This window comes from Hemiscyllium ocellatum, chromosome 14 (assembly GCF_020745735.1).
Source record: "Hemiscyllium ocellatum isolate sHemOce1 chromosome 14, sHemOce1.pat.X.cur, whole genome shotgun sequence".
In the NCBI taxonomy this organism is placed as follows: Eukaryota; Metazoa; Chordata; class Chondrichthyes; order Orectolobiformes; family Hemiscylliidae; genus Hemiscyllium; species Hemiscyllium ocellatum.
In genome coordinates, this window is record NC_083414.1 from 16604484 (window position 1) to 16631785 (window position 27302).

Consider the following 27302-nt stretch of genomic DNA (forward strand, 5'->3'; position numbering starts at 1 on the left):
GAGCCTTCTTAGGCAGAGGGATGATGTTGGCCCTCTTCAAACAGGCAGGGACAGTGGCCTGCTGCAGGGAGAGGTTGAAGATGTCCGAGATGCCAGTTGATCTGCGCATGCTCTGAGTGCATGGCCTGGTATTCCGTCTGGTTCCATCGCTTTCCTTGAATTCACAAGTAGGAAAAACTGATCTGAGCTCTGATGCAGTGACTGTTAGGATAGGTTCGTCAAGTCTTGTCGAAATAGGTGTTACCTCTCCGCCGAAATTCTGCTGAAAGTGAGCATAGAAGCTGTTGAGACGATCTGGGAGGGATGTGTCATCATCTACTATCTTGCACTGTCTCTTTTTCGAACCTGTGATGTCTTTCAGTCCTTGCCATATTCGCTGGGTGTCTGTCTAGATCTCTAGTTTGGATCAGTATTGGTCCTTGGCTGTCTTAATGGGTCTGCGAAGGTCATACTTGGAATCCTTATATTTGAGTGGGTTTCCTGATCTGAAGGCCTCATGCCTGGTTTTTAGCAGTTTCTGTATGTCCTGGTTCATCCAGGGTTTCCTGTTGGGGAACACCCGGATTGACTTCCTTGGTATATAGTCCTAGTTTCACCTGCCGTGGAAACATCCTCTCTATTTCTATCTTATCTGTTCCCTTCATAATTTTATATGTTTCTATAAGATCCCCACTCATTCTTCTAAATTCCAATGAATATAATCACAGTCTACTCAGCCTTTCCTCATAAACCAACCACGTCAACTCCAGAATCAACCTAGTGAACCTCCACTGCACCCCTTCCAGTGCCAGGACATCCTTTCTCAAGTAAGGAGACCATAGCTGCACATAATATTCCAGTTGTCACCCCACCAGCACCTTGTACAGCTGTAACATATCCTCTGCTTTTAAACTCAATCTCTTCAGCAATGGAAGGACTAAATTCCATTTGCCTTTCTAATTATCTGTTGCACCTGCAGACCAACCTTCTGTGATTCATGCACAAAGACACCCAGGTCCTTCTGCACAGCAGCATGCTGCAATTTCTTATCATTGAAGTAATAGTCCGTTTTACAGTTATTCCTACAAAAGTGGACAACTTCACATTTATTAACATTGTACTTCATCTGCCAAACCTTTGCCCATTCACTTTTAAACTATCTATGTCCCTCTGCAAAGTTTCACAGTACTCTGCACACTTTGCTGTACCACTCATCTTAATGTCATCCCCAAACTTTGACACACTACACATAGTCCCCAACTCCAAATCATCTATGAACATTGTGAATAATTGCAGTCCCAACACTGATCACTGAGGCCCACCACTAGTCACTCATTGTCAACCAGAAGAGCCCACTTTTTGCTTGCTGTTGTTAACCAATCTGCAATCCATGCTAATACATCACCTATAATGCCTTGCATCTTTATCTTATTCAGCAGCCTTTTGTTCAGCAACTTGTCAAATGCCTTTTGAAAATCTAGATACTCCACATCTCCTGGGTTTCCATTGTCCACCATGTTTGTTAACTCTTTATAGAATTCCAAAAGGTTAGTTAAGCATGACCTGCCCTTCATTAACCCATGCTGTGCCTGCTCAATGGGACAATTTCTATCTAGATGCCTTGTTATTTCTTCCTTGATAATAGTCTTAAGCATTTCCCCTCTACAGAAGTTAAGCTAACCGGTCTATAGTTCCCCATCTTTTGCCTACCTCCCTTTTTAAACAGTGGCATCACAATTGCTGTTTCCCAATCTTCTGGAACTGCCCCAGAGTCCAGCAAACTTTGGAAAATTACTACAAATGCATATACTATTTCTCCCACCATCTCTTTTAGTACCCTGGAATGCATTCCATCAGGGCTAGGAGCCTTGTCTACCCTTAGCTCCATTAGATTACCTAACACTACCTCTTTTGTGATAATGACTGTTTCCAGGTCCTCACCTATATTTGTCGCTTTGTCAATTACTGGCATGTTATTCATGTCCTCCACTGTGAAGACTGACACAAGATACCTGTTCAGTGCCTCGGCCAATTCCTCATGTCCCATTTTCATCCTCCAAAGGACCAATGGTTACTTTAGCCACTCTTTTATGCTTTATATATAGAGAGAGAGACTTTTGTGACCTGTCTTTACATTCTGAGCTAGTGTTTTCTCACAATCTATCTTACTTTTCTTTAGAGATCTTTTTGTGGCTTTCCATTGGCCTTTAAAGCTTTATCAGTCTTCTAGTTTCCCGCTGATCTCAGCCACTTTGCGTACCTTCTCTTTCATTTTGATAGAATGATATGAACAATTTACAGAGAAACATTGATTGGTTAAGTAAGTGGGCAAAAAGTTGACAAATGGAGTATAATGTGACAAAATGTGAATTTGGATGAGTATTATTTTTCAAAAATGACAAAAATGTTCAGAAAGCTGCAATGCAAATGGACTTGGGGGTACTTGTGCATGAAACGCAAAGCTAGCACACAGGTGCAGCAGGAAATCAGGAAGGCTAATGGAATGTTGACCCTTATTTCAAGAGGGTTGGTGTATAAGAGTACTTACTGCAACTGCACAAGGTGCTGGTGAGACCACATCTGGAGTACTGTGAGGAGTTTGATCCCCATATTTCGGGAAAGATATTTCATTGGAGGCAATTTAGAGAAGATTGGCTAACCCCTTGAATGGAGCAATTGTCTTATGAACATGACACAAAGGTTGGGATTCTACTCATTGAAGTTTAGAAGAATGCAAAGTGATCTCATTGAAACATATAAGAATCTTAAGGATGTCTCTCCTCATGGAAGAGTCTGGGACAAAAGGGCATAGTCTCAGAATAAAGGGGTGTCCATCTAAGTATAAGATGAGAAGGAATTTATTCCCTCAGAGTTGAAACTCCTTTCCTCAAGAGCTTGTGTATATTTAAGGCTGAGATAGATAGATTCTTGATCAGTCAGAGGAATCAAGGGTTAGGGAGGAAATGCATTAAAGTGGATTTGAGCAATGTTTGATCAGCCATGGTCTTACTGAATGGCAGAACAGGCAGAAGAGGCTGAATGTTGCTCCTTCTTATGGTCTAATGGTAACCACACAATGAATGCAGTGATATCAGCAGCGCATGTTGGATGCATCCTGAAGCTTGTTGCAGCCAGTTATGTCATTAAACCCCATTTGTGCATGCCTGTGGCCATTTTGGTTCCTAGACTAACCACAGCTGGGCAATCTATGCTGATGATGCTAGTGATACCTTTATCCAATGAAAGAATAAAGAAACTCATAGGGTGGAATTCAAATTACCCTATGAAGCCCTTCCTGAAACATCGATTTTCCTGCTCCTCTGATGCTGCCTGGCCTGCTGTGCTTTTCCAGCACCACTCTAATCTAGACTCTGATCTCCAGCATTTGCAGTCCTCACTTTTGCCTGGAATTCAAATCATACAATCATTAACTGAATCTTCACTGTTGTCTGATCTGTCTTAATTCAAATATGATCATTCATTATTTACCACTTACCTTCCACTTGTGTGTTTTTCAAAAATGTTCTCAAGTTATTAAAGCACGTAACATATTAATATTAAAATGTCTTAAATATCACAAGCAGACTGCAAAGATCAGTGATGCAACACACGCTGAGCCTGGTAGTTCACAGAAAAAAAATCTGAAGCAGTGAGTGCCTGTCGCCTTCCTAACTCACACATCCGAACGATTCAGAGTTCACTGGGGTTTTTTTTGTCACTTTTAGTTCTAAAACCACCAGATCGAATCGAAAAAAAATCTGTTGTCTGAGCTACTGGGTACATTCTGAGTTAACACGTGGAGAACTGAGGCGACGAGAAGTCTGGATTTTGTTCAATCCCGATTTTCACTCAGCAGTACATAGACTGAGATTGCCTCCTGAATAAAAATCAGCCTTCCGGATTATTTATATATTTGTAATTAATGTTTTTTTTCAAACTTGCGCTGGAAAGTTCACACTTTGCCAGATGTTCATCATCTGCAAACCATGCCTGTCGGGACACCTGACTAGGGAACATTTTTACCGCTCTTAATGAAATGAGTTCCTGACTCAAGACACCCAGAAACAAGATTTATCTGTAGATGATTGGGAAAGACAAATATATTTTTTCTGAACCATTTAACCAGCTTATGAAATATAGTAATGACAAAGTAAAGTGAAATGTACATCTGCATAAACACAAAGTCTGGGTTAATACTTGCAAAATAAAACTCTTGAGCCCTGCACAATATTGAGATTCTTGATAATACTACATGAACTCGGAACATGCTGTTTATATACAGATATGAATTCCAGATATCATGTACATTGAGGAAGGATCATTCTGAGGAATGGTCTCTGGACCTGAAACATGAATTGATTTCTCTGCACAGATGCCGCCAGACCTCCAAAGATTTTCCAGCAGTTTCTGTTTTTGTTCATGGACATTGATGCTTATTGTGGACAATAAAAATGCTGCAGAATGGTGCTGAATCCAAAAAAAAAAGAAATGTTTTCAAGACGGAGTTAGAGATAGTCTTAGGACTGAAGGGAGCAAAGGGTTTGGGGAGAAAGTGGGAACAGGGGACTGAGTTGGGTAATCAGTCTTGGTCATATTGAACGGCAGTGTGCGAGCTCGACGGGCCGATTGGTCTACCCCGTTTCTATGTTTAAGATGTATACGTTATCTTTCCATATAGATGCGAAACATTCTTAAACTGGAAAAAAATATATGGACTCTGGATAATACAATATTCAAATTCAACATAGTGTTTATATAAAGTACATAGTGTTTATATATAAAGACTCATTCTGTATGCAACCTTTAGGCAGATAATATGGAGACACTTGTGTATTTATCTTGAGTTCATATATTTATTTGTACTCTATATATAATTCCAGATGGACAATGTCTGATATATAAACTCTGAAGTTATATATTTATACAAAGACTTGATGCATTGGTCTATAAACTGCCGATGTGTATTTATAAAGAGTCTTGTGTCCAGCGGTCACATTTATACAGTTAATGAATGATGTTACTGTTCTTGTTTGGTTGTGTGACGCTAGGAGGTGGGCTAACAGGGGGCTGGAGAGGGAGCTCAGGGGCGGACCCAGCCCCATAACAGAGCGGGCTGGCTGGTGGGAAAGCTTGCCGACAAACGCACCCGCGATTTCCTGCTTTTCCCAGGAGGGTGACCGGCTGCTGGACTCAGACCTTGATTCATTTACAGCGCCCCTGACATTCAGCAGCAGCAATAACCCGGACTGGCCGCGAACAGGAGCCGAGACTAAAGGAGACAGAGGGACGTGTTCACAAGCAGCAACACACACATACACACAAACAGAAGACAGAGATCCGGTACGATTCCTCCACCCCTACAAAATATATTGGGCTACGATTTAAAGGCGAGTCATTTTGCCCGTACAAGTGTTTTTTTTGTTAACTTTAACAAGGGGTGGGAGATTGATTTTCCTTTCTCTGTGTGTGTGTGTGTGTGGGGTGGGGGGTAGTCCCGTCAGATCTCAGCGCTTTTCAGGTCACTGCTAAGTGAGATTGACACTGGCGGGCTGTCTGGGGCAGGTAGACATCAGGAGGGCAGTGGGAACCGGGTGGAAACGAGAGCTGTATGGTCACTGCTAAATGAGCTGGCTCGCCACCTTTAGATTGACATATAACCGAGGGAGTTCACTGCTCTGCTGGCCCGTCTTTGTCTGTTGCTGACTTTAATGCTCTGCCTGTGCCCGGTTTCCTCTCCAGCCTGTTGATATGATGCCCTTTGAAATCCTGCTTCCAAAAGTGTGCCCCAAAAATCAGAAGTCCACTGGGAGAACTGGGGGAGTCTTGGCATTCTGAGATTATCTGGAGAAACTATACTCGCACTTCTTGGCTTTGCCATGGCTTGCAGATTACCGTGATACCTTACACTGTCCTTCAGGTGTATTTTTAGTGTCATCAGATTGTGTGTGTGTGCCAGTAACAAACTGGGTTTCAACGTCCCCTGTTCTGGTTTATTCTGATCGGTGGAGGACAACTCCGCAAACGGTTGTCTATCGTGGATTATTGTGACTAATATGAACCGTGTATTCTTTTCTTACTATTTTTAAAGTGTCAGGTGGGTTTCTGTGTGCCATTGATTTGAAAAGGGTTACACAATAAGAAAGCCAGTAAAACTGCACTTCGATTTCATGTCTGTTTGTGAGTGCAATTTGTAAAGGTGGCTGGGTAAATTGAGAGTCAAGTTAATAAAGCATACAACAGCCCTGGGCTTTACCATTAGAGACACACGGTACAAATAAAGTATTTAACCTGTATAAAGCACTAGTCAAATGGAGTGTTATGTGCAGTTCTGGACAAAGACATTACAAGGATGAGAAGTCAGTAGAGAAAGTGCAGGAAAGGTTCACTAGTGGGATTCTAGAGATAAGGGGCTTTAGTGCTGAAAGATGATCACTGCTTTCCATGAAGAAGAGGTTGAGAGATTTGATAGTTTTCAGATTCATGAGGAATTAACACACAGTAGACTATTCCCAGTGGCGGAACAGAAGGCACAGATTCTCAGTAATTGATCAAAAAAGCAATGGCAACATGGAAAAAGAACTTTTCATGTCACCTGCAATTAGGATTTGCCTGAGTACAGTGAATGGAGGAAGTTCAATTGAAGTTTTCAAAAACAAAGGAGGTCATTATCTGAAAGGAACAATATGCATGGCTGCAGGGAAAAGGCAGGGGTTGCACTAAGTGCTCCTTCAGAGAGTTGACATAGATACAATGGACCAAATGGTCTCTTGCTGTGCTGTAGCCATTCAATAATTTCATGATGCCAATACTGTCTCAGTAATTGCTGTGTAACTGTAGTTTTTCTATGCAGTATAAATCATTTTTTTAAACTTCTCTCTTTCTGTCTCTGTTGTGTCCCTTGCAATGTTCCTCACTTTCCTCACTTGTGGCTTTGATCATGCATTCCTTTCCTTTTCTCACATACATTCTGTCATCCAGCCTGCCAAAGCACTCGTGCCCTTCTTTCTCATTTCACCTCAGTCTCTATCACGTGTCTCTTATTTCACACCTCCTGAACGTCCCTGTATCTGCTTCTCTGACAAACTGTATTTCACAAATCTGAGAAGGATCACCGGACTTGAAACATTAACTCTGGGTTCTTTTCACAGATGCTGCCAGACCTGCTGAGCTTTTCCAGTGATTTCTGTTTTTGAAACTATATTTCATACTTGGTATTTTAATTCATTCTTACTTCTGAAGAGTACCTTTAAAATTGCTACTCTCTATTTATCTGTCTCTGTTTAGTTTTCACCTTTTCGCTCTCCTTTCCAGCTTGCAAGCATAAAGATATCACCCATTACAGTATGCAGTTTAATAGTGTGAGCTTCAGAATTTGAGGAATGAGGGAATTTTAAGGGTTAATGTTTGTTAAAATCTAGTCTGGTTGCATTTAGCACTTAACTACAGATTACTATCAAATACATTACAGATTACTATCAAATTAAATTTCTTTCAGTCTTAGTGTGGATAACCAAGCTCCTTACCGGAGATCACAGCTGCAAATGTGTTGCTGGTCAAAGCACAGCAGGCCAGGCAGCATTTCAGGAATAGAGAATTCGTTTCGAGCATAAGCCCTTCCTGATGAAGGGCTTATGCTCGAAACGTCGAATTCTCTATTCCTGAGATGCTGCCTGGCCTGCTGTGCTTTGACCAGCAACACATTTGAGCTGTGATCTTCAGCATCTGCAGACCTCATTTTTTACTCCTTACCGGAGAAGCAGCTTTGGTTCATTAATTTGGCAGCTAGTTAGGAGTGATTATTCTAGCCAGTCCTGCTGATTCGCCTCTGTAGAATTTCAGTGAGATTGTAAAAGGGATGGAGGTGTCATCAGCAGTACTATCAAGCAGCAATAACCTGCTCACTGAAACTCACCTTGTGTTCCCCCACGGCCACTCATCTCTTGGCTTCATCGCAGCCTTGCTTCAAAATGGAAGTGAGACTGAACTACAGATGAGTTAAGAATGACTGCTCCTGACTGATTTAAGCATCAAGGAGCCCTAGCAAAATGGAGTCGATGAGAATAAAGAGGAAGACCTCTCTACTGGCTGGATTCATACTGAACACACAGGAAGATGTTTGTGGTTGTTCGAGGCTAATAAACTTAATACCAGGACACAACTACAAGAATTCTTCAGGATAGTGTCTTAGGTCCAACCGTCTTCAGCTGTTTGTTGATTATTATACAACATTCATCACCATTTCTGACTCCTCAGATGCTGAAACAGTCTGTATCATATCTAGCAAGACCTGGGCAGCATTCGTTTTTGGTTGTAAATGATATTTGATGTTCATTCCACGCACTTTCCCAACAATGATTATCTCCAATTCGGAGAATCTAACCTCACCTTCCCTTGACGTTTAAAGGCATTACTGTTGTAGAGGCATTTGCTGTCTACATCCTCAGGGTTACCATTGACCAAAACATGGCCAACCCTAAAAGAACAGGTCAGAAGCTGGGAATTCCTTGGAGAGTGACTCACATCCAGACTCCCCAAAGTCTTTCAAATGTCCGGAATATATAAATCTGGAATATGATGTTATACTCTCCACTTGCCACGATGAATACACTTCCAACAACATTCAAGAAGCTCAATACATCCAGATCAAATGTCTCACGTGATTGGCACCCCATCCTCCATCTTCAACATTCACTCCCTCACCACTCCCAATGGCAGCTGTGTGTACCACCTACAAATGAACCACAGCAATTTTCCAGTGTCTTCAGACTGCAACATCCAAACCTATACCACTTAGAAGAATGAGGGTAGTATGTGCTTGGAAGCAACACCAGCTGCAATTTTTCCTTTAAGCCACATATCATCCACACTGGGATTTTTCATCATTCAGGAACCTTGGATTACCAGAGAAATTGAGAGCTAAGTCAAAAAGAAAAACATAACATTTGGAAACTGAAAGCAGACAGAGTCCTTGAAGAATATAAAGATAGCAGGAAAGACCACAAGCAAGGAATTAGGAGGATTAAAAGGGGCCATGAAATGCCTTTGGCAAACAAGATTAAGGAAAATCCCAAGGTGTTTTACACATGTGTAGGGAGCAAGAGGGTAACTAAGAAAAGGGTATGTCCACTCAGGAACAAAGGAGGGATTTGGGTGAGAAAGAGGTAAGGTTCTTAATGAATAACTTGCATCGCTTTTTTCAAAGAAGGACATGGTGGATAGTGAGTCTAAGGAGGGGTATGTTGACATTCTGGGGCATGTCAATAAAGAAAAGATTCGATTTCCTACAGTGTGGAAACAGGCCCTTTGGCCCAACAAGTCCATACCGACCCTCCAAACAGTAACCCACCCAGACCCATTTCCTTCTGACTAATGCACCTAACACTACGGGCAATTTAGCATGGTCAATTCACCTGACCTGCAATTCTTATGACTGTGAAAGGAAACCAGAGCACCTGGAGGAAACCCATGCAGACACAGGGAGATTGTGCAAACTTTACACAGACAGTCACCCGAGGCTGGAATCAAACCTGGGTCCCTGGCACTGTGAGGCAGCAGTGCTAACCACTGAGCCACCATGCTGCCCTAAAAGGAGAGGGTGTTGGGTGTTTTAAAAGTATTGAGGTAAACATGATGGGATCTGTCCTTTCACATTTGGAAAATTATCAACTTTTCAATGATAGGTAGCATGATTTTGTGCGGGGAAGGCCATGTCTCACAAACTTGCTAGAGTTTTTTCTGAATGATGATTAATGAGGACAGGGTGATTGATGTTGTCTATATGGATTTTATCAACGCCTTTGACAAGGTCCCTCATGACAGTGAGCTTTTAAGGTGGATACAGAACTGGCTTGGTCAAAGAAGACAGAGAATAGTGATGGGAGGGTATTTTTCTAACTGGAGATCTGAGAACAATAGTGTTCTGCAGGGATCAATACTAGAACCTCTGTTGTTTGTAAAATATACAAATGATTTGGAGGAGAATCTAAGTAGCCTGATTCATAAGTTTGAATCCTCGAAGATTTCATACAGAACTCCAGCGATTTTCTCACCTGCCTCCTTCAGCATTCGAGGATAGATCCCGTCTTGTCTACCACAATACTTAAAAACACCCAAAGCCTCCTCCTTTTATTATATTGACATTATATTACCACAAAGATTGAGAGAGCAGCGAATAGTGAGGAGGATTGCCAGATGATCTGAGGTGCTGCATTTTAAGAAAGAAAATCTTAGCAGGACTTATACACTTAATGGAAAGCTCCTAGAGAGTGTTGCTGAACAAAGAGACCTTGTTCATTGCTCCTTGAAAGTGGAGTCACAGGTAGATATGACAGTGAAGAAGGTGTTTGGTAAGCTTTCCTTTATTGGTCAGAGTATTGAGTACAGGAGTTGGGAGGTCATGTTGTAGTTGTACAGAACATTGGTTAGGCCACTGTTGGAATATTGCATGCAATTCTGGTCTCCTTCCTATCGGAAAGATGTTGTGAAACTTGAAAGGTTTCAGAAAAGATTTATAAGGATGTTGCCAGGGTTGGAGGATTTGAGCACTAGGGAGAGGTTGAATAGGTTAGGGCTGTTTTCCCTGGAGCGTATAGAAGTTTATAAAGTCATGAGGGACATAGATAGAATAAATAGGCAAAGTCTTCTCCCTGGGATCTGGGGAGTCCAGAACCAGACATCATAGGTTTTGGGTGAGGGGGAAAAATATATAAGAGACCTAAGGGGCAACCTTTTCACACAGAGGGTGGTATGTTTATGGAATGAGCTGCCAGAGGAAGTGATGGAGGCTGGTACAATTACAACATTTAAAAGGCATCTGGATGGGTATATGAATAGGAAAGGTTTGGAGATATATGGGCTGGGGTCTGGCAGATGGGACTAGGTTGGATTGGGATATCTGGTCGGCATGGACGAGTTGGACCGAAGGGTCTGTTTCTGTGCTGTACATCTCTATGACTCTATGATACAGCAGGATATAGAAAAGCTGGAGACATGGGTGGAGAAATGGCAGATGGAGTTTAATTCAGACAAATGTGAGCTGATACATCTTGAAAGCTCTGATGCAGTAGGGAAGTGTACAGTAAATGGCAGAACCCTTAGTACTATCAACATAGAGAGGAATCCAGATGTCCATGTCCTCAGTTTCCTGAAATTGGTAACACAAGTGGATAAGGTGGTCAAGAAGGTATATGGCATGTTTGCCTTCATCGTTAGATGTACAGAGTATAAAAATTGGCAAGTCATGATGCAGCTATATCGAACTTTAGTTGGGCCACATTTGGAATATTGCATTCAGTTCTGGTTGACACACTTACGGAAAGATATAGAAGCTTTTGAGAGGGTACAGAAACAGTTTACCAAGATGTTTCCTTGGTTGGAGGGTATTAGCTATGAGAAGAGATTGGTTTGTTTTCGCTTAAACATTGAAGGATGAGGGGCAACCTGATATTCATTTATAAAATTTTGAGAGGCATGAATAGGATAGTCAAGAGTTTTATTCCCAGGGTAGTAATGTCAATCACTAGGGACATAGGTTTAAGATAAAAAAGAGATAAGGTTAAAGGAGAAGTGAGAGGTAAGTTTTTTTAGCAGAGGATGGATTTCAAAGTTCTGAAACTCTCTCCCTAATGGCACTTCAGGTGTCCTTACAGCTCATGGATTGCAGCGGTTCAAGAAGGTAGTTCATCATCATCATCTCACGAACAATTAGAAATGGACAGTAAATGCTGGCCTACTCTGCGACACCTTATCCCAGAAAGAATTTTAATAAGTAAAAGTTCTCTTGCTGAGTGCACAAGGTAAGCAAGCACACGGACAGCAGCTCACTGAGCCAGTAGATTTTGGAAATTTACAGGCTGCTGTGGTGGCAGTGTGCTTGATCTGGGTTCAAGTCCCAGTACCCCTGTCTGATCAGGTTGATGAATTGAATTTAATTTGTTGAGTGAGGTAATTTCAAGGATTTACCTCTGTCTAAAATATTGTCTACTTTAGTTTTTATCTACACTTTGCATTTAACTTAATTTTCATCGTAGTCAGGGATATTTGGATCAGGCAACTGCAGTTGGTTAGCAAAGCGGCTATTCAAATTGGTTTCTCCAGTTAACACTGCTGGTTCATCTGTGTAGAGTTTCAGTTCAAATAAATACTAGTCGTCTTTCTAAGCATGCAAAGTGCACAAAGTGCTCGAAACAGCTTGAGAGTATAGGAATTTTCTAGCCTGTTTTGCATATAGAATTTAACTGTTAAATTAAGTTTCTTTCTTAAACAAGAAAATCTATATGAAAGGCATGTATGATTCATAGCTAACTAAGGATACACTTCAATTGAAAGCTAATGGACACAATGCAGTGAAAATTTGTGGCAGGTCAGAAAATTGGACAAATGTTTAGAAAAGAATGATTAAAAAATACATAAGCAGGGAAATATTAGTTTATAAGAGAAAGTTGGTTGGAAATATAACAACTGACGGTAAGAGTTTTTACTTGAAGAGGGAAAGAGTAACTGAAGTGAGTGTCACTTCATAGAGCATTAAAGCGCAGTACAGGCCCTTCGGCCCTCAATGTCATGCCAACAAAACGTAGTGTCCCGTGTGAGGGTCAAACTCACAACCTTCAGGTTACGCGACTGACACACTGCCTATTGCACTAATGAGCTTCCTTAATAATGGAAATATGGACATGGCAGAATTGTTAAGCAGGTAATTTGTGTCTGTTTTACTGTTTAAAGCATAAAAGCAACCAATAAATACTTGAAAATCAGGTGATCAAAGAGCTGGAGGGACTTAAAATGATCATAATCGCGAGAGAAAGAATACTGGGAAAGTTATCAGAACTAAAGGCTGGCATTCCCCAATACTGATGGAGGAAAGTAGGCCTTCTGCTGTTTTTCAACCTTTTCCTGCATCTTAGTATTACTATCTAATTCTTCCATTGTGTTTTTTTGCTTTATATTTGTGAATGGAGTTCGTGGGTATAGGTGGTGAAAACTTCTCAGTCTGCTCAGCTGGTTAAACTTCAATCAAATAGTGGCAACAAGTGACTGATTACTCCATTTTCCAAAGGTTTCCAAGGTCCTTCCACCATATTAAGGGGAGACAAGCTAAACTCCATGTGGAAATGCATTCATAGATGTCTGTTTCTTGCTCCATCTTTCTTCTGCTATTTATAAACAAAGTTCATACAACTGTAAAATCCCTACAAGTGTGGAAGCAGGCCATTTGACCCATTGAGTGGAAACCAATCCTCTGAAGACCATCCCATCCAGATCCACATTCCTATCCTATCCCTGTAACCCTACATTTCCCACAGCTAATTTACCTAGCTTGCACATCCTTGGACACTATGAACAATTTAGCAAAGTCAGTCCATCGAACCTGCACATCTTTGGACTGTGGGTGAAAACAAGAGCACATGCAGGAAACCCATGCCGACACAGGGAAAATGTGCAATGTCCACATAAGCCAGTCGCTGGAGGGTGGAATCGTAACTTGGTGCTGTGAGGTAACAGTGCTACTCACTGAGCCATCATGTTGCCCCTTGTTTATGTGGCTTTTTGCCTTTAAGTCTTCAGTCTGACAGTCAAGACAGAAATGTTTGGGGGTTTAGAGTCATAGAGATGTACAGCATGGAAACAGACCCTTCGGTCCAACCCATCCATGCCGACCAGATATCCCAACCCAATCTAGTCCCACCTGCCAGCACCCGGCCCATATACCTCCAAACCCTTCCTATTCATATCCCATCCAAATGCCTCTTGAATGTTGCCATTATACCACCACTTCCTCTAGCAACTCATTCCAAACACGTACCACCCTCTGTGTGAAAAAGTTGCCCCATAGGTCTGTTTTCTATCTTTCCCCTCTCACCCTAGACTTAAGCCCTCTAGTTCTGGACACCTCCACCCCAGGGAAAAGACTTTACCTATTTACCCTATCCATGCCCCACCATAATTTTGTAAACCTCTATAAGGTCACCTCTCAGCCCCCGACGCTCCAGGAAAAACAGCCACAGCCTGTTCAGCCTTCCCCTATATCTCAAATCCTCCAACCCTGGCAACATAGTTGTAAATCTTTTCTGAACCCTTTCAACTTTCACAACATCTTTCCGATAGGAAGGAGACCAGAGTTGCATGCAATATTTCAACAGTGGCCTAACCAATGTCCTGTACAGCTGCAACATGACTTCCCAACACCTGTACTCAATACTCTGACCAATAAAAGAAAGCATATCAAATGCCTTCTTCACTATCATATCTACCTGCGACTCCACTTTCAAGGAGCTATGAACCTGCACTCCAAGGTCTCTTTGTTCAGCAACACTCCCTAGGACCTTACCATTAAGTGTATAAGTCCTGCTAAGACTTGCTTTCCCAAAATGCAGCACCTCGCATTTATCTGAATTAAACTCCATCTGCCACTTCTCAGCCCATTGGCCCATCTGGTCCAGATCCTGTTGTAATCTGAGGTAACCCTCTTCGCTATCCACTTCACCTCCAATTTTGGTGTCATCTGCAAACTTACTAACTGTACCTCTTATGCTCGCATCCAAATCATTTATGTAAATGACAAAAAGTAGAGGAGCACCAATCCTTGTGGCACTCCACTGGTCACAGGCCTCCAGTTTGAAAAACAACATAACATTTAATAAGCCTGTTTGGCTGGTTTATTAATGTTATCGGTCATGTCATACTGTAAGAATTCAATTCCCACACCAGCTGAGGTTACCAGAAAGATCCTCCTCCTCAGTCTCTCCACTAATCAGAGGGGTAAGTTTAAACTACCACCAGTTATCTCTCTTTCATGAAAAATCACTAAATAGCCCAGAATCAGTTCATTCTTTATGACATGTTAAAATAAACTGAAGAAGAGACACAATAGCCTACATGACTGAAAAAGTGATAAAAAGTACTATGTCTTGATAGACGTTGAGATGATGAGGAATTTCTTCAGCCAGAGGGAGGTTAATCTATGGAACTCATAACCACAGAAGGCTGTGGAGGCCAATTCATTGACTGTATTTAAGACAGAGATAGATTTTTGATTGGTAAGTGAATTAAGGGTTAAGGGGAGAAGGCAGGTGAATTGGGTTGAAAAACATATCAGCTATGATTGAATGACAGAGTAGATTTGATGGGCTGAATGGCCTAATTCTGCAGCTATAGCTTATGGTCTTATGGCGTGTGCCTGATATTGGCTGTGTCAAGCCATATGGTATCATTCTAATATATCAAAATAATAACAGTAATACAAAGTCTGCATCAATTGAGGTGAAGTTGCTTTGGTGCTTAGTGGCATTAAAACCTTTCAATATAATTTAAATAATGTTGATCCTGCCTCACGCATGTCCTGTGTGGTGTAACTTGTTTACGTTACTCTGTCCAAGTATTTTCCACTCTGTCCAAGTATTTTTTTTCACCTTGTGATCTGAATATCCTTGATTGCAATGATCAGCCTGTACTGCTCGTAAACAAAGCTTTCCACTGTACTTAGGTACACGTGACAATAAATCAAATCAATGTCATCAATGTCAATCAAATCTTCAATAAATTTTATTTGCGAGCTTGGATTATACAGGATTTTCTGCACTTGATAAACGAATTATGCTCCTCTTCGTTTATATTCATCTTTCGATATACTGTTAAAAGCTCAACACAGTGTAGGGCACTGAAAACATTGCAACTGCACTGTATTTCAAACTGAATATAGTGTGTGTTTTACACAGCATGCTGAATGTTGCATATTAGCAATAACAATCATTCACTTTGGGTTAAAAACACAATCCATTTTAGCACCATCAAAAATAAACAAGCATCACCAAGTTTAAATGTCTTTACAGTTTGACACTTTTGTTCATGTTTGATATTGTTGGTAGCTGTCTGGTTATCTGTGCCTAAAAATGTATCACCCGTCTTGACCATCGTCTTGACCACATATAGTTGAGCACTTCTGAGTTATGATTTGGAGATGCCGGTGTTGGACTGGGGGGTATACAAAGTTAAAAATCACACAACACAAGGTTATAGTCCAACAGGTTTAATTGGAAGCGCACTAGCGTTTGGAGCGACGCTCCTTCATCAGGTGATTGTGGAGGGCTCAATCGTAACACAGAATTTATAGAAAAGATTTGCAGTGTGATGTAACTGAAATTATACATTGAAAAATTGTACTTTGCACAAAAACTGCATACATTCATGTAGAACTCTGAACTCAAAAACTGCACGAATTTATGTAAAACTCTATTATCTCACTTTTTAGATTAGAATCAATCTAAACATCAGGTCATAGACAGAGAACACAGGGGGCTAACACCTTCAACATATTGTCTAGCTATCACCATTGTTAACAGCTAACCCGAGAATGCAATTTTTAAAAAAAGGGTTTTGTGATTTACACATGAAAGAAGAGAAACTATCACTGTATTCTAACAGATGAAAGGCTTAACTGACAATCAATTTTTCAATGTATAATTTCAGTTACATCACACTGCAAATTTTTGCTGTAAATTCTGTGTTACGATCGAGCCCTCCACAATCACCTGATGAAGGAGCGTCGCTCCGAAAGCTAGTGTACTTCCAATTAAACCTGTTGGACTATAACCTGGTGTTGTCTGATTTTTAACTTCTGAGTTAGGCATTTTCATCTGCTGGGAGGGGTCTGACAGAGACCAAAGTGAGGGGAGGATTATAATTATGTGGAATCACATTTTCTGTATATTTTTGGGTATGTTCAAATATTCTTGATATCTAATAGTCTTGCTAAAGAATTTTACATTTGTATCAGCATCATTTAATATACTTGACGTTTTGTGGTCTGGATCAGTGCAACCAAAGGACATATTGGACTATTAAAGTTATTTCTGTTTATAAAGCTGTTAACCACCACAAAATTCCTATATTCATTTCAGTGGCTAGGATGTTGCTACTAAGTTTGGCAGAGGGATAAAAAAGCACTAAGAACAGACTAGAAGGTTGTGTTAGGTAACTACCAGTAACACAAGAGCATGGTGTAAATAGCTAGCACCCACCTCTGTAATAATAACTTCTCCACAAGATAAGAATGCATGGAGGTGCGCAAATGTACTAGCATAGATAAAGGACTGGTTAACCAATAGAAAGCAGAGTTTGGATAAATTGGTATTTCTATGGTTGCGATCAGTGATAAGCTGGGTGTCGCAGGATGCAGTGTTGGGTCTACAACTGTTCATGATACATATACATGATTTGGAAGAGGAGACCGAGTGTCACATATCCAAATTTGCTGATGGCTCTAAATTGAGTGGAAAAGCAAACTGGGCAGAGGATGTGAAGAGTCTGCAGAGAGATTTAGACAGTTTAAGTGAGTGGGCAAGGGTCTGGCAGATGGAGTACAATGTTGGTAAATGTGAGGTTGTCCACTTTGGAAGTAAAAGTAGTAGGTCAGAGTATTATTTAAATGGCGAAAGATTGAGTATTATTTAAATGGCGAAAGATTAGAGCATGCTGTTGTGCAGTGGGACTTAGGAGTGCCCGTACATGAATCACTAAAAGTTGATTTGCAGGAAGGCAAACAGAATATTGCTAGAGGGATGGAATTTAAGAGCACAGAGGTTCTGCTGCAATTGCACAAGATGTTGATGAGGTCACTCCTGGAGTACTGAGCGTAGTTCTGGTCTCCTTACTTGAGGAAGTATATACTGGCTTTGGAGACAGTGCAGAGGAGGTTCACCAGGTTGATTCTGGAGACAAGGGAGTTATCCTATGAGGAGAGGTTGAGCCGCCTGGGACTGAACTCACTAGAATTTAGAAGGATGAGACGGAATCTTATAGAAAGATAAAAAATTATGAAAGGGATAGATAAGATAGAGACGAACAAGTTGTTTCCGCTGGTGGGTGAGACCAGAACTAGGGGGCATGGCATCAAAATTAGGGAGAGTAGATATAGTACATAGATAAGGAGGAATTGCTTTTCCCAGACAGTAATGAATCCATGGAATTCTCTGCCCAAGAAAGCTATATGGGCAGCTTCATTAAATATATTCAAGGCACAGTTGGATGGGTTTTTGCACTGTTGGGGAATGAACACTTATGGGGATAATGCAGGGAGGGGGAGCTAGGACAATGAATAGATCAGCCATGATCTTAAGGTATGGCAGAACAGGCTCAATGGGCCAAATGGTCAACTCTTGCTTCAATTACTATGATATTGTGATAAAGAAACGAGGCAACCAATTAATGTTTTTTTCAAAATGTTAAAGCTTGCCCGAATAACGGCTCTAATTCAACGTGCATAGCAGATGATACATTTAACCCATCAGGCTTATCAACGTTTCAGGCATTCAAAGGGTATTGCATGATTGTTTGATTAGAATTGATGAGCAATGGTATGGAGATAATGCAGGAGATTGGTAATTAGCATTGATGCCCATTTGAACAGCCAGTATAGACACAATGTGCTGAATGGCCCCTTTCTGCGCTGTAATTTTGTGATTCAGTGAAATTTATCAGATAATAGAGAAGTGGTAGATGTAGTGTTTAAAAAATGTATTTAATTTAAAATATACTAAACTTACAAACCAACACCGTTCCTGCATTATAAGCACAGAAATACACATTGATGAGGGACCTGGTGATAATGTCACTGGGTTCGTAGTCCAGAGAGATAGGCTAATGCTCTGAAAACATGGGTTCAAATCCCATCAAATCATAAATTGGAGTTGAAAGTTAATCTCAGTAGTAGTGACCATGAAACTGTTGGAATTGTCTTCGGGAAGACAGCCAATTAATCAATTACCCCTTCCACCCAGATTACCATCTCTTCCAACCTCTTCTATAAGGTAGAAGATACAAAAGATTAAACACAGGTACCAACAGACTCAAGGACAGCTTCTTTCCCCACTGTTATCAGAATGGATCTCTTAAATTTTAAATTTAAATGTTGATCTCACTCTTTGTGAATCTTCTCTGCAACTGTAACATTGTATTCCTTGCTCTGTTCTATTACCCTAATGGACTTTGTATGGTATGACCTGCCTGTGTTGCACACTAAACAAAATTTTTCACTGTACCTGGGTACAGATGACAATAATAAATTAAATCAAAAAAATTAAAAGAAGAACCCAACTGGATCCTTCATGTTCCTTTGGGAAAGTAATCTGTCGTTCTTACCTGGACTGGTCTACATGTAACTCCAGTCTCTAGTTGACACTTAATTGTCCGCTGTAAGGGCCAAACAAGCCATTCAATTTAAGGATAATTAGGGGCGTGCAGCAAATGCTGGTATTGATAAAGGCACCTGCATCCCATGAAAGAATTTTTAAAAAATTCATGAGTACTTCATTGAGGACCTGTGCCAGAAACGTTGATAAGTCTAATGGGTTAAATGTATCATCTGCCTATATAAGATGAATTTTATCCAGGTTTTGTGCCCTGCAGACTAGAGATGTTAATTGCAAGCTTTAACTTGTTAAGAATGTAGCGTTAGATACAAATTTTATCCTCAGTCTTACTGTTTCTCCATGAAGTTTTCAATATACAGTACCTGCATCCATCATAGATCATAGCTTCCCTTCCCCAACCAAGTACTGGCTTCACTAGAATTTCAGCATTGATTAAAAAAAAAATCTCTTGGCTCTGCATGCCCCTTGGGAAGTAAGTCAAATAGCTAACCAGTGATAATCCCCTGTTATTCCAAGTCGAAGAGTACTAAGATCACACCATCACTAACCTCCAAATGATAAAGTTCTGAAGAAGGGTCTCTGGAGCCGAAACATTAACTCTGCTTCCTCTCCACAAATTTTTTTAAAATTAATTTGTGGGACTTGGCTGTCGCTGGTTGGCCAGCATTGATAGCCCATCCCTATTTGCCATTAAAAGGTATTGGTGAGCTGCCTTCTTGAATTGCTGCAGTCCGCTTGCTGTGGTTGACACACAATACCAGTAGGGAGGGAATTCCAGGATTTTGACCCAACAACTGTGAAGGAACGGCGGTATATTTCCAAGTCAGGGTGATGAGTGGCTTGGAGGGGAACTTGCAGGTGGTAGTGTTTCCAAGTACCTGCTACCTTTGTCCTTCTAGATGGAAGTGGTCGTGGGTTTGGAAGGTGAGGTCTAAGGATCTTTGGTGAATTTCTGCAGCGCATCTTGTAGATAATACACACTGGTGCTCCTGAGCGCCAGTGGTTGAGGGATTGAATGTTTGTAGATATGGTACCAATCAAGCAGGTTACTTTGTCCTGGTTGGTGTCAAGCTTCTTGAGTGTTGTTGGAGCTACACCCATCCATGCAGGTGGGGAGTATTCCATCACAGTCCTGTGATAGATGGTGTATAGACTTTGGGGTGTAAGGAGGTGAGTTACTTGCCACAGTATTCCCTAGTCTCTGACCTGCTCTTATAGCCACTGTGTTTCTGTGGTGAGTCCAGTTGAGTTTCTGGTCAATGGTAACCTCAAGGATGTTGACAGTGGGGGAATTCAGTGATGGTAATACTGTCAAATGTCAAAGGGCAGTGGTTAGAGTATCTGATATTGATGATGGTCATTGTCAGGCATTTGTGTGGTGCAAATGTTCCTTGTCACTTGTCGGACCAAGCCTGGATATTGTCCATATCTTGTTTCATTTGAATATGGACTGCTTCAGTATCTGAAGTCGTGAATGGTATTGAACACTGTGCAATCACTGGTGAACATCCCCACACAATGTTACCAGACCTGCTGAGATTTTCTTCTTGTTATTGATAAAATTGTTTGGTCAACTTAGTGGTAGCAGAATCAAAAGGTTAGTCATCTCTGACTCCCAGTATTATCAAATTAATTGCTTTGTAGTGCAAGGTAAAGTATGAGAAAAAACTGATTGACGGAATGCCAGGGAATCATTTTTGTGCATTGCTTTCCAGCTGTCTTTTCCAGGGAAGTGCTGCCATCTGGTACTTAGTTTTTGTATTGGCATTGTATTTAATAAAAATGCTGTCCATCTTTTGGGAGGGAAATGGGATTTTTCAGATTGGTTCAGATATCTTCAAGGTGTCAGTGTGAGTGAAGCTTCCACAGGGCTTGTTGTTCTGCCTGATACTAATTGATATTTTGACCATAATTGATACAAAAGAACTGAGTGTGGTAAAGCAGCAATCCACAAGCTGACTTGTACATTATTGATACAATGGAGATGATGGTGGTAGGGTCTTCAGCTTCTTCCCAGTAAATGTCAGGTTCAGTGAAACACAGAATGTTTTGTAATAAATGATAATTGCACTTGAAGTCAACAGCAAACATCAAATATTCAGAAAGAACTGTGGATACTGGAAATCAGAAACAAAAACAGAAATTGCTGCAAAAACTCATCAAGTCTGGCAGCATCTGTGGAGAAAAATCAGTTAACATTTTGGGTTCAGTGACCATTCCTCAGAACTGATCAAATAATCCATAGTCATAACTCCACTTCTTCCGTTCAGAATTGTTTGAGGTTTGCCTTCTTTATCCAGTGTCCCCTTCATCCTTTCCAGAGATGAGAGTGGAAGCTGCTTCTCCATTTTCCCACAGGTCAGCCCCACAGGACCACTACAGATTCTAATTGACACTTAGTCCTGATACAATAGGCTGGATTTTACGTCCCACCTCATCTTGTGCATGCCTTTGGGGTGGGAATGTAAAACACCTAAGGTGGTTAACCATCACAGACATCCCTAATTTAGTCTTTGTGAAACAAAGGGCAGGCTATTTGAAGAGGCGCCAAAGAGCGTTTGGTGGTTGGTGCCAAAATTGGTAGCCCATCTGCCATTGTAATCCAATCAATTGACAATTGAAGTTGCTAACAAACCACTTGACTCTGATAACTTGCTGCCAATACCAGAATACAATTGGCAAGCACAGGCAGCAGGAGGCAGAAAGCTGACTTTTACCAGGATGTTACCAGGACTGAGTTACAGGGAGAGGCTGAATGGACTGGATCTATTTTTCCTGATTGCCGTGGGTTAAGGGGTGACCTAATAGAGGTTATAAAATTATGATGGGCATGAATAAGGGTTACAGTCATCAAACCACACTTTTCTGGTAGATGGATGATCAGCAGTATAACAAAGGTTACCTGGAGCCCATTATGTTTTCATGGTGACCTACATGGATATTGGTTTAGATTAGATTCCCTACTGTGTGGAAACAGGCCCTTCAGCCCAGCAAGTCCACACTGACCTGCAAAGAGTAACCCACCCAGACCCATTTCCCTCTGACTAATGCACCAAATTTAGCATGGCCAATTCACCTGACCTGTACATCTTTGGACCATGGGAGGAAACCAGAGCAAACCCACACAGACACAGGGAGAATGTGCAAACTCCGCACAAAAGTCGCCCAAGGCTGGAATCAAACCTGGGTCCTTGGCGCTGTGAGGCAGCAGTGCTAACCACTGTGCCACCCTAAGCTTCCTTCTGGGGTTGGGAGGAGCATCTGCCTCTAAACATCAAGCTGAGGTGTAAAATTGTTTCAACGCATGCTTCTTATGTGTGAAAATTCATTGCATAAGGCACACATTTCTGTTAAAATAAGTTTATAATTCCATTTTGAGATGTCACAGTGCCGCTGGCCCATGGCTCAATTGACTTTACAGTGATCAACAGACTGGCGAACAATGGAAATTGCTTCATTCATCCTGTTATGAAAAAAGAAACTTCAGAATGCAATCAGCTTTTAATATTTGGCTTGCAGAAGGATTATCAGGTAAAATACACCAAGCTTCCTTTTCTGAGTGACTCTGAATGATTGCTACTGGAGTACCTAAAGTACCCTTTGGGAATATGGCAGGATTGAGGCCTACACTGGCTTAAACTCCTCTCTAGATCTTCCTGTTCACCACTGAAGTTTTACTTGTTTGAGTGTTGTTTCCCATTCCCTAATTTCCCTTGGGAATGCGCTGGTGCTCTACCTTCACCAATCCCTGCAATCCATGTGCTATATGTACACCCATACTCACAGCCTTTAGGAAGGAAGATCCAGAATTTTGAACAAGCCCAGTTATTGGGGAGAGATGGGGGAAGGGGGCAGAGGGTGTTGGTTAGCTCAATCAGCTGGATGATAGGTCTGCAATGCATAGTGGCACCAGCCTTACAGGTTCAATCCCTGTACTACCTGAGGTTGCCATAAACGTCCCACATCCTTAACCACACCATATTGTCTGAGACACTGTGACTCTTGGGTTAAACTCACCACCCATGGTCTCAGTAATGAGACAGCAGCCTATGAACCTCTGACACCTTTCACTTTTAACATTGGGTGGGCTAGGAATCCTCATTCAACCTGATCTAGTGGGCTGTCTATTTGGGTGAACAAAGTTAGAATTCCTATACCTCCGATTGGTCACAAACCCAGCAGCAGGAATTTTCCAGCCCATTGAAGGTATTGGGTTTGGCAGGATCACCTTTAGAAAACTATGTTTCTCTGCCTTTGGCTGCTTTTCCAGAGAGGCTGTGTGCCTGGAAGCAATAGGAAATCAATTAAATCCATTACGGCACCAACAAGCTGATGTGTTCCGAGCACAGTGACAGGAGACACGCAGGACTCCTGCTGCATCTGCGGCTCAGTTTCTCATAAGAGGCACCTGGAGCCTCAAGGAATGGATATCCTAAATTGAGAATATGGGTTACATTCAGCCCATCTGCATGCAAATGCTGTTCCTTGCAGGCAGATCCACTTGATGTTCTGGCTATTAGGATTGCTCTGTTCATTCCAGCATTAGCCAAATGCCCCCAGCTTGTGGTATCCTGTACCTCTCCCTTCTTGTTGATACTGCCTGACAATCTCAGTGCCCACCAATCTCAGTGCCCACCAATTTCAGTGCCAATTGAATCTCCTCCTGTGTACAGTTGAACAGCATTCCCAAAGTCACTTCCAGGAAGATCACACTAGATGTGCCACAAATCTGTTCTTTGGGTTCCTGACTCAGAATTCAATCCAAAGCTGCGATCAGCATGGCAATGGCAAAATTCTGCCGGGAATCTCACAAATTGGTTGGCGCGTTTTCATAGTGTAAGATCTTGTCTTAAGGTTTTCCTAGTGAAGAAGTTAGGATCTGTACTGTGAGGGGCAAAGTATTCTTCAAGCAAGTAGGAGGAAGGAATTGGTGGGTTCCAGGATAATTCCTAACAACTGGCTAAAGTGCGTTGTTGGCAGAGATGAGATAGATCTCCGTTCTACCATCAGGCAAACATTTTAGAAAATACAAGAAAGAGAATACGTAAATTCTATATGCACGTAAGACTATCTTGATAGTTGTACTGCTCACCATAGAGTAATTAACGTTGTTGATATTAAAGCAAATTGTAATACTACTGTTACAATATTGAATTAAACATTCAACCAACTAATTGGAAAAGATCCTAGTTTAGAATGTCAGGCACAGACCATTACTTCGGAAGAGCAGCTATTGAGCAGATTATTGCTGCATCACATCCGCTTATAGGTTGACCCAGTTTCCTAGACTCACAGACGTGAGAACTCAGACCAGTGACGTGTCTGATATTGTAGTTGAAGCAGAGATAAGTTGAGGGTGCATGAGACATTGGCACTAGTTAGGCTTAGGATTCGCTGGAGCAAATGAAACAAGAATTAAGAATTCATTTCAAGAAGAAAAGAATTACACAATGCACTACATCTCATGTTCATCAGAATTATAATGCTTTTCAACTTTTGCAAATAACACGTTGTATGAACGATGCAGGGTGGGCTGAAATCTGACGGCAGAAGAAATGGAGTGTGTGTAACCGCCTTGGTATCTGAATATACTGTTCTGAGATTTTACAGTGAATTCCTGTTCGAAGTTTAGCTTTTTTTGTTACAGTTATGGAAGAATGATCATGTATGTTGCAAATTTGGTGGAAGTTGACTCTTCTGCAGTCCCAGTTTAGGGGAATCCTTCCCTGTGTCCCCAAAACCCATCTCTCCTTCAGTCCAACATTAACTCCCCAGCTTGATCCACCATTTCTTTCTATGTTGAGGTACACTCATTTTCAGCTCATACATAGGATTTTGCTCCGTTTCTTCTCTTCCATTTAGTGCTTTTTATGTCCCACATAGTTTTAGTATGAAGCTGATCCACAGCTGATTAACTTTTAATAGTAAAGAGAATGAAACTTTTGGACAATTTTACAAACTCATTTTAAAGTAGTGTCAAGTCCCTCAGTCTTGTGTAACGTAACTGGGAATACATACAGTTACATAAAGCACAATCAGAATGTTTGATCTCAATTGTGCTGTTTGCATCTTATGCAAAGCATAAATATTGCCCAAATTGTTGACCGTTTCAGATAAAATCTTTTTGTTAACTCTTTAGGCTCCTCACTTGACAGGGACTGGATACAGATCTAATAATCTGACTGAATAGTTACAATTCACAAGTATCCCTTTATTAATAAGTATCCATTTGAGTGATGCAGTGCACTGGAGTGTTGACCAACAGCCACCATCATCAGTATCAAGACCATCTTCCTGCAACGATAATTGTCTTAGGGACACCATATTGGCTAAAGAACAGCAATCACATGCATGTGTTGTATGGAGAGCTGACCACTGGCTATTGAAACATGCAAATATTTGAAGGACTCACTGAATACGTTCCGCTCTGTTTTCCACATTAACTATCGAAAGTGGGAAGCCCAAGCTGTAGATTGTGATGCCTGGAGATGGTCCATCATGTTAGCTGCAGACATCTCTGAGACTGAACAAAGAACCAACATGAGAGAGAAAAGAAAGAATCCAATTGTCCAGCAATGACCATGCCTTCACTTGTGCCCTGTTTGGTAGATGCTTCCAGTTACAGAGAGCTCCTGGAATCCCTATAGTGTGGAAGCAGGCCATTTGACCCATCAAGTTCACACCTGTCCCTCCAAAGAGCACCCCACCCTATCCCTGTAACCCTGCATTTTCCATGGCTATTCCACCTAGCCTTCACATCCTTGGAAACTATGGGCAATTTAGCATGGCCAATCCACCTAACCTGCACATCTTTGGACTGTTGGGAAGACATGGGAAGAATGTGCAAACTCCACACAGACCATCACCCGAGGCTGGAATCAAACCTGGGTCCTTGGCACTGTGAGGCAGCAGTGCTAACCACTGAGTCACCAGACTAGCTGCTGACGGGCTTGTATTCAATGAGTACAGCCTTCCCAAAATGTCCATCATTGGAGAAAAGCCAGGAGAGAGGACACTGATGTGTGTGTGTGTGTGTGTGTGTGTGTGTGTGTGTGTGTGCGCGTGCATGTGTGTGTGTGTGTGTGTGTGTGTGTGTGTTCAAACAATTGCCCTTGTGGTGTGGATGTCACTGCCAAGGCTAGCAGTTTTTCCCCACTCTTAGTGATTTTTAAAAAAATAACTTGCTGGATCATTTCAGAGCATAGTTATATTATGTTACATTACAGTTATGAATCAGCTAAGTTAGTGTGAGGCTGAAGTCACATATAAACTAGACCTATCCAAATTGAAATTTCTCATCCCTGTACCATCATCTGCATGCCCATTCACATCCCATGTTATGATTCACTGGGGTAATGCACCATACATCAGGTCTCACTGTTCCTGGCATCATACCAAATGTTAAAGTTCTTTTCTAAGGTATGCACAGAACCACAATTTACCTGACTTTCAGACCAAGGTTGATAGAAAGCACAGACTAGTTTTCTGTACTAGACAAGAATTATTATTTAATATAAGCAATTTGCGTACAGCTACAGGTAAACAGATATAAACCATTGACATATAACACAATTAATGAAAATTCTAATCCCCTTGTGAACTCCCTGTTACATGTAGATACACACACGCACAAATATAGACAAATAGTGAAAATCGATTATTGGCAGAGATACAGAATAGCTGGAAAGTCAGCTCAATTGTCTTTGTTTCCCAGTTCTGATGTTGAGGCGATCCTGTTCAGCTAGCCAGGCACTTGATGTTCAGTCTTTCTCTAGAAGTTTGCACTGGTTTGTAATGCACTCAGAAAATTTATCAATGCAAATGTTACAGCCCGTAGCAACTGCTGCAGGAAAGGTAACTGATTTTCTTCAAGTTTAATCCGAGTTCTTTACTGCGGAGAACAGGCAGCTTCTGCTTGATAGAACAACAGCATTCCCCTCTCTCTGGCTGAGTTTCTATAACTTGTCACAAATTAAAAACAGAAATTGCTGGAAAAGCTTAGCAGATTTGGCAGCATCCATGGAGAGAAATCAGAGTTAATGTTTCAGGTCCAGAGATCCTTCTTCAGAACTGATGGTAGCTAGGAAAAAGTTTTTTAAATGCAGAAAGTAGAGGGTAAAGAGTAGATGATAAGTGGAGATAGAACCCAAAGACTGAGAAAAATAGTTGGATAGA

General features: G+C 41.3%; 1 protein-coding gene across 2 annotated transcripts in view; it reads left to right on the plus strand.

Annotated features, from left to right (window-relative positions):
* The first annotated feature begins 5161 nt into the window (after window positions 1-5161).
* LOC132822265 (sodium-coupled neutral amino acid transporter 3-like) overlaps window positions 5162-27302 on the plus strand; it is a 135328-nt gene continuing 113187 nt past the window's right edge. The window contains exon 1 of one of the 2 annotated variants that reach the window (XM_060835411.1): window positions 5162-5366. The gene's annotated coding sequence lies outside the window, so the exon portion shown is untranslated. The remainder of the gene's footprint in view (window positions 5367-27302) is intronic. The other variant, XM_060835412.1, reaches the window with a different exon arrangement.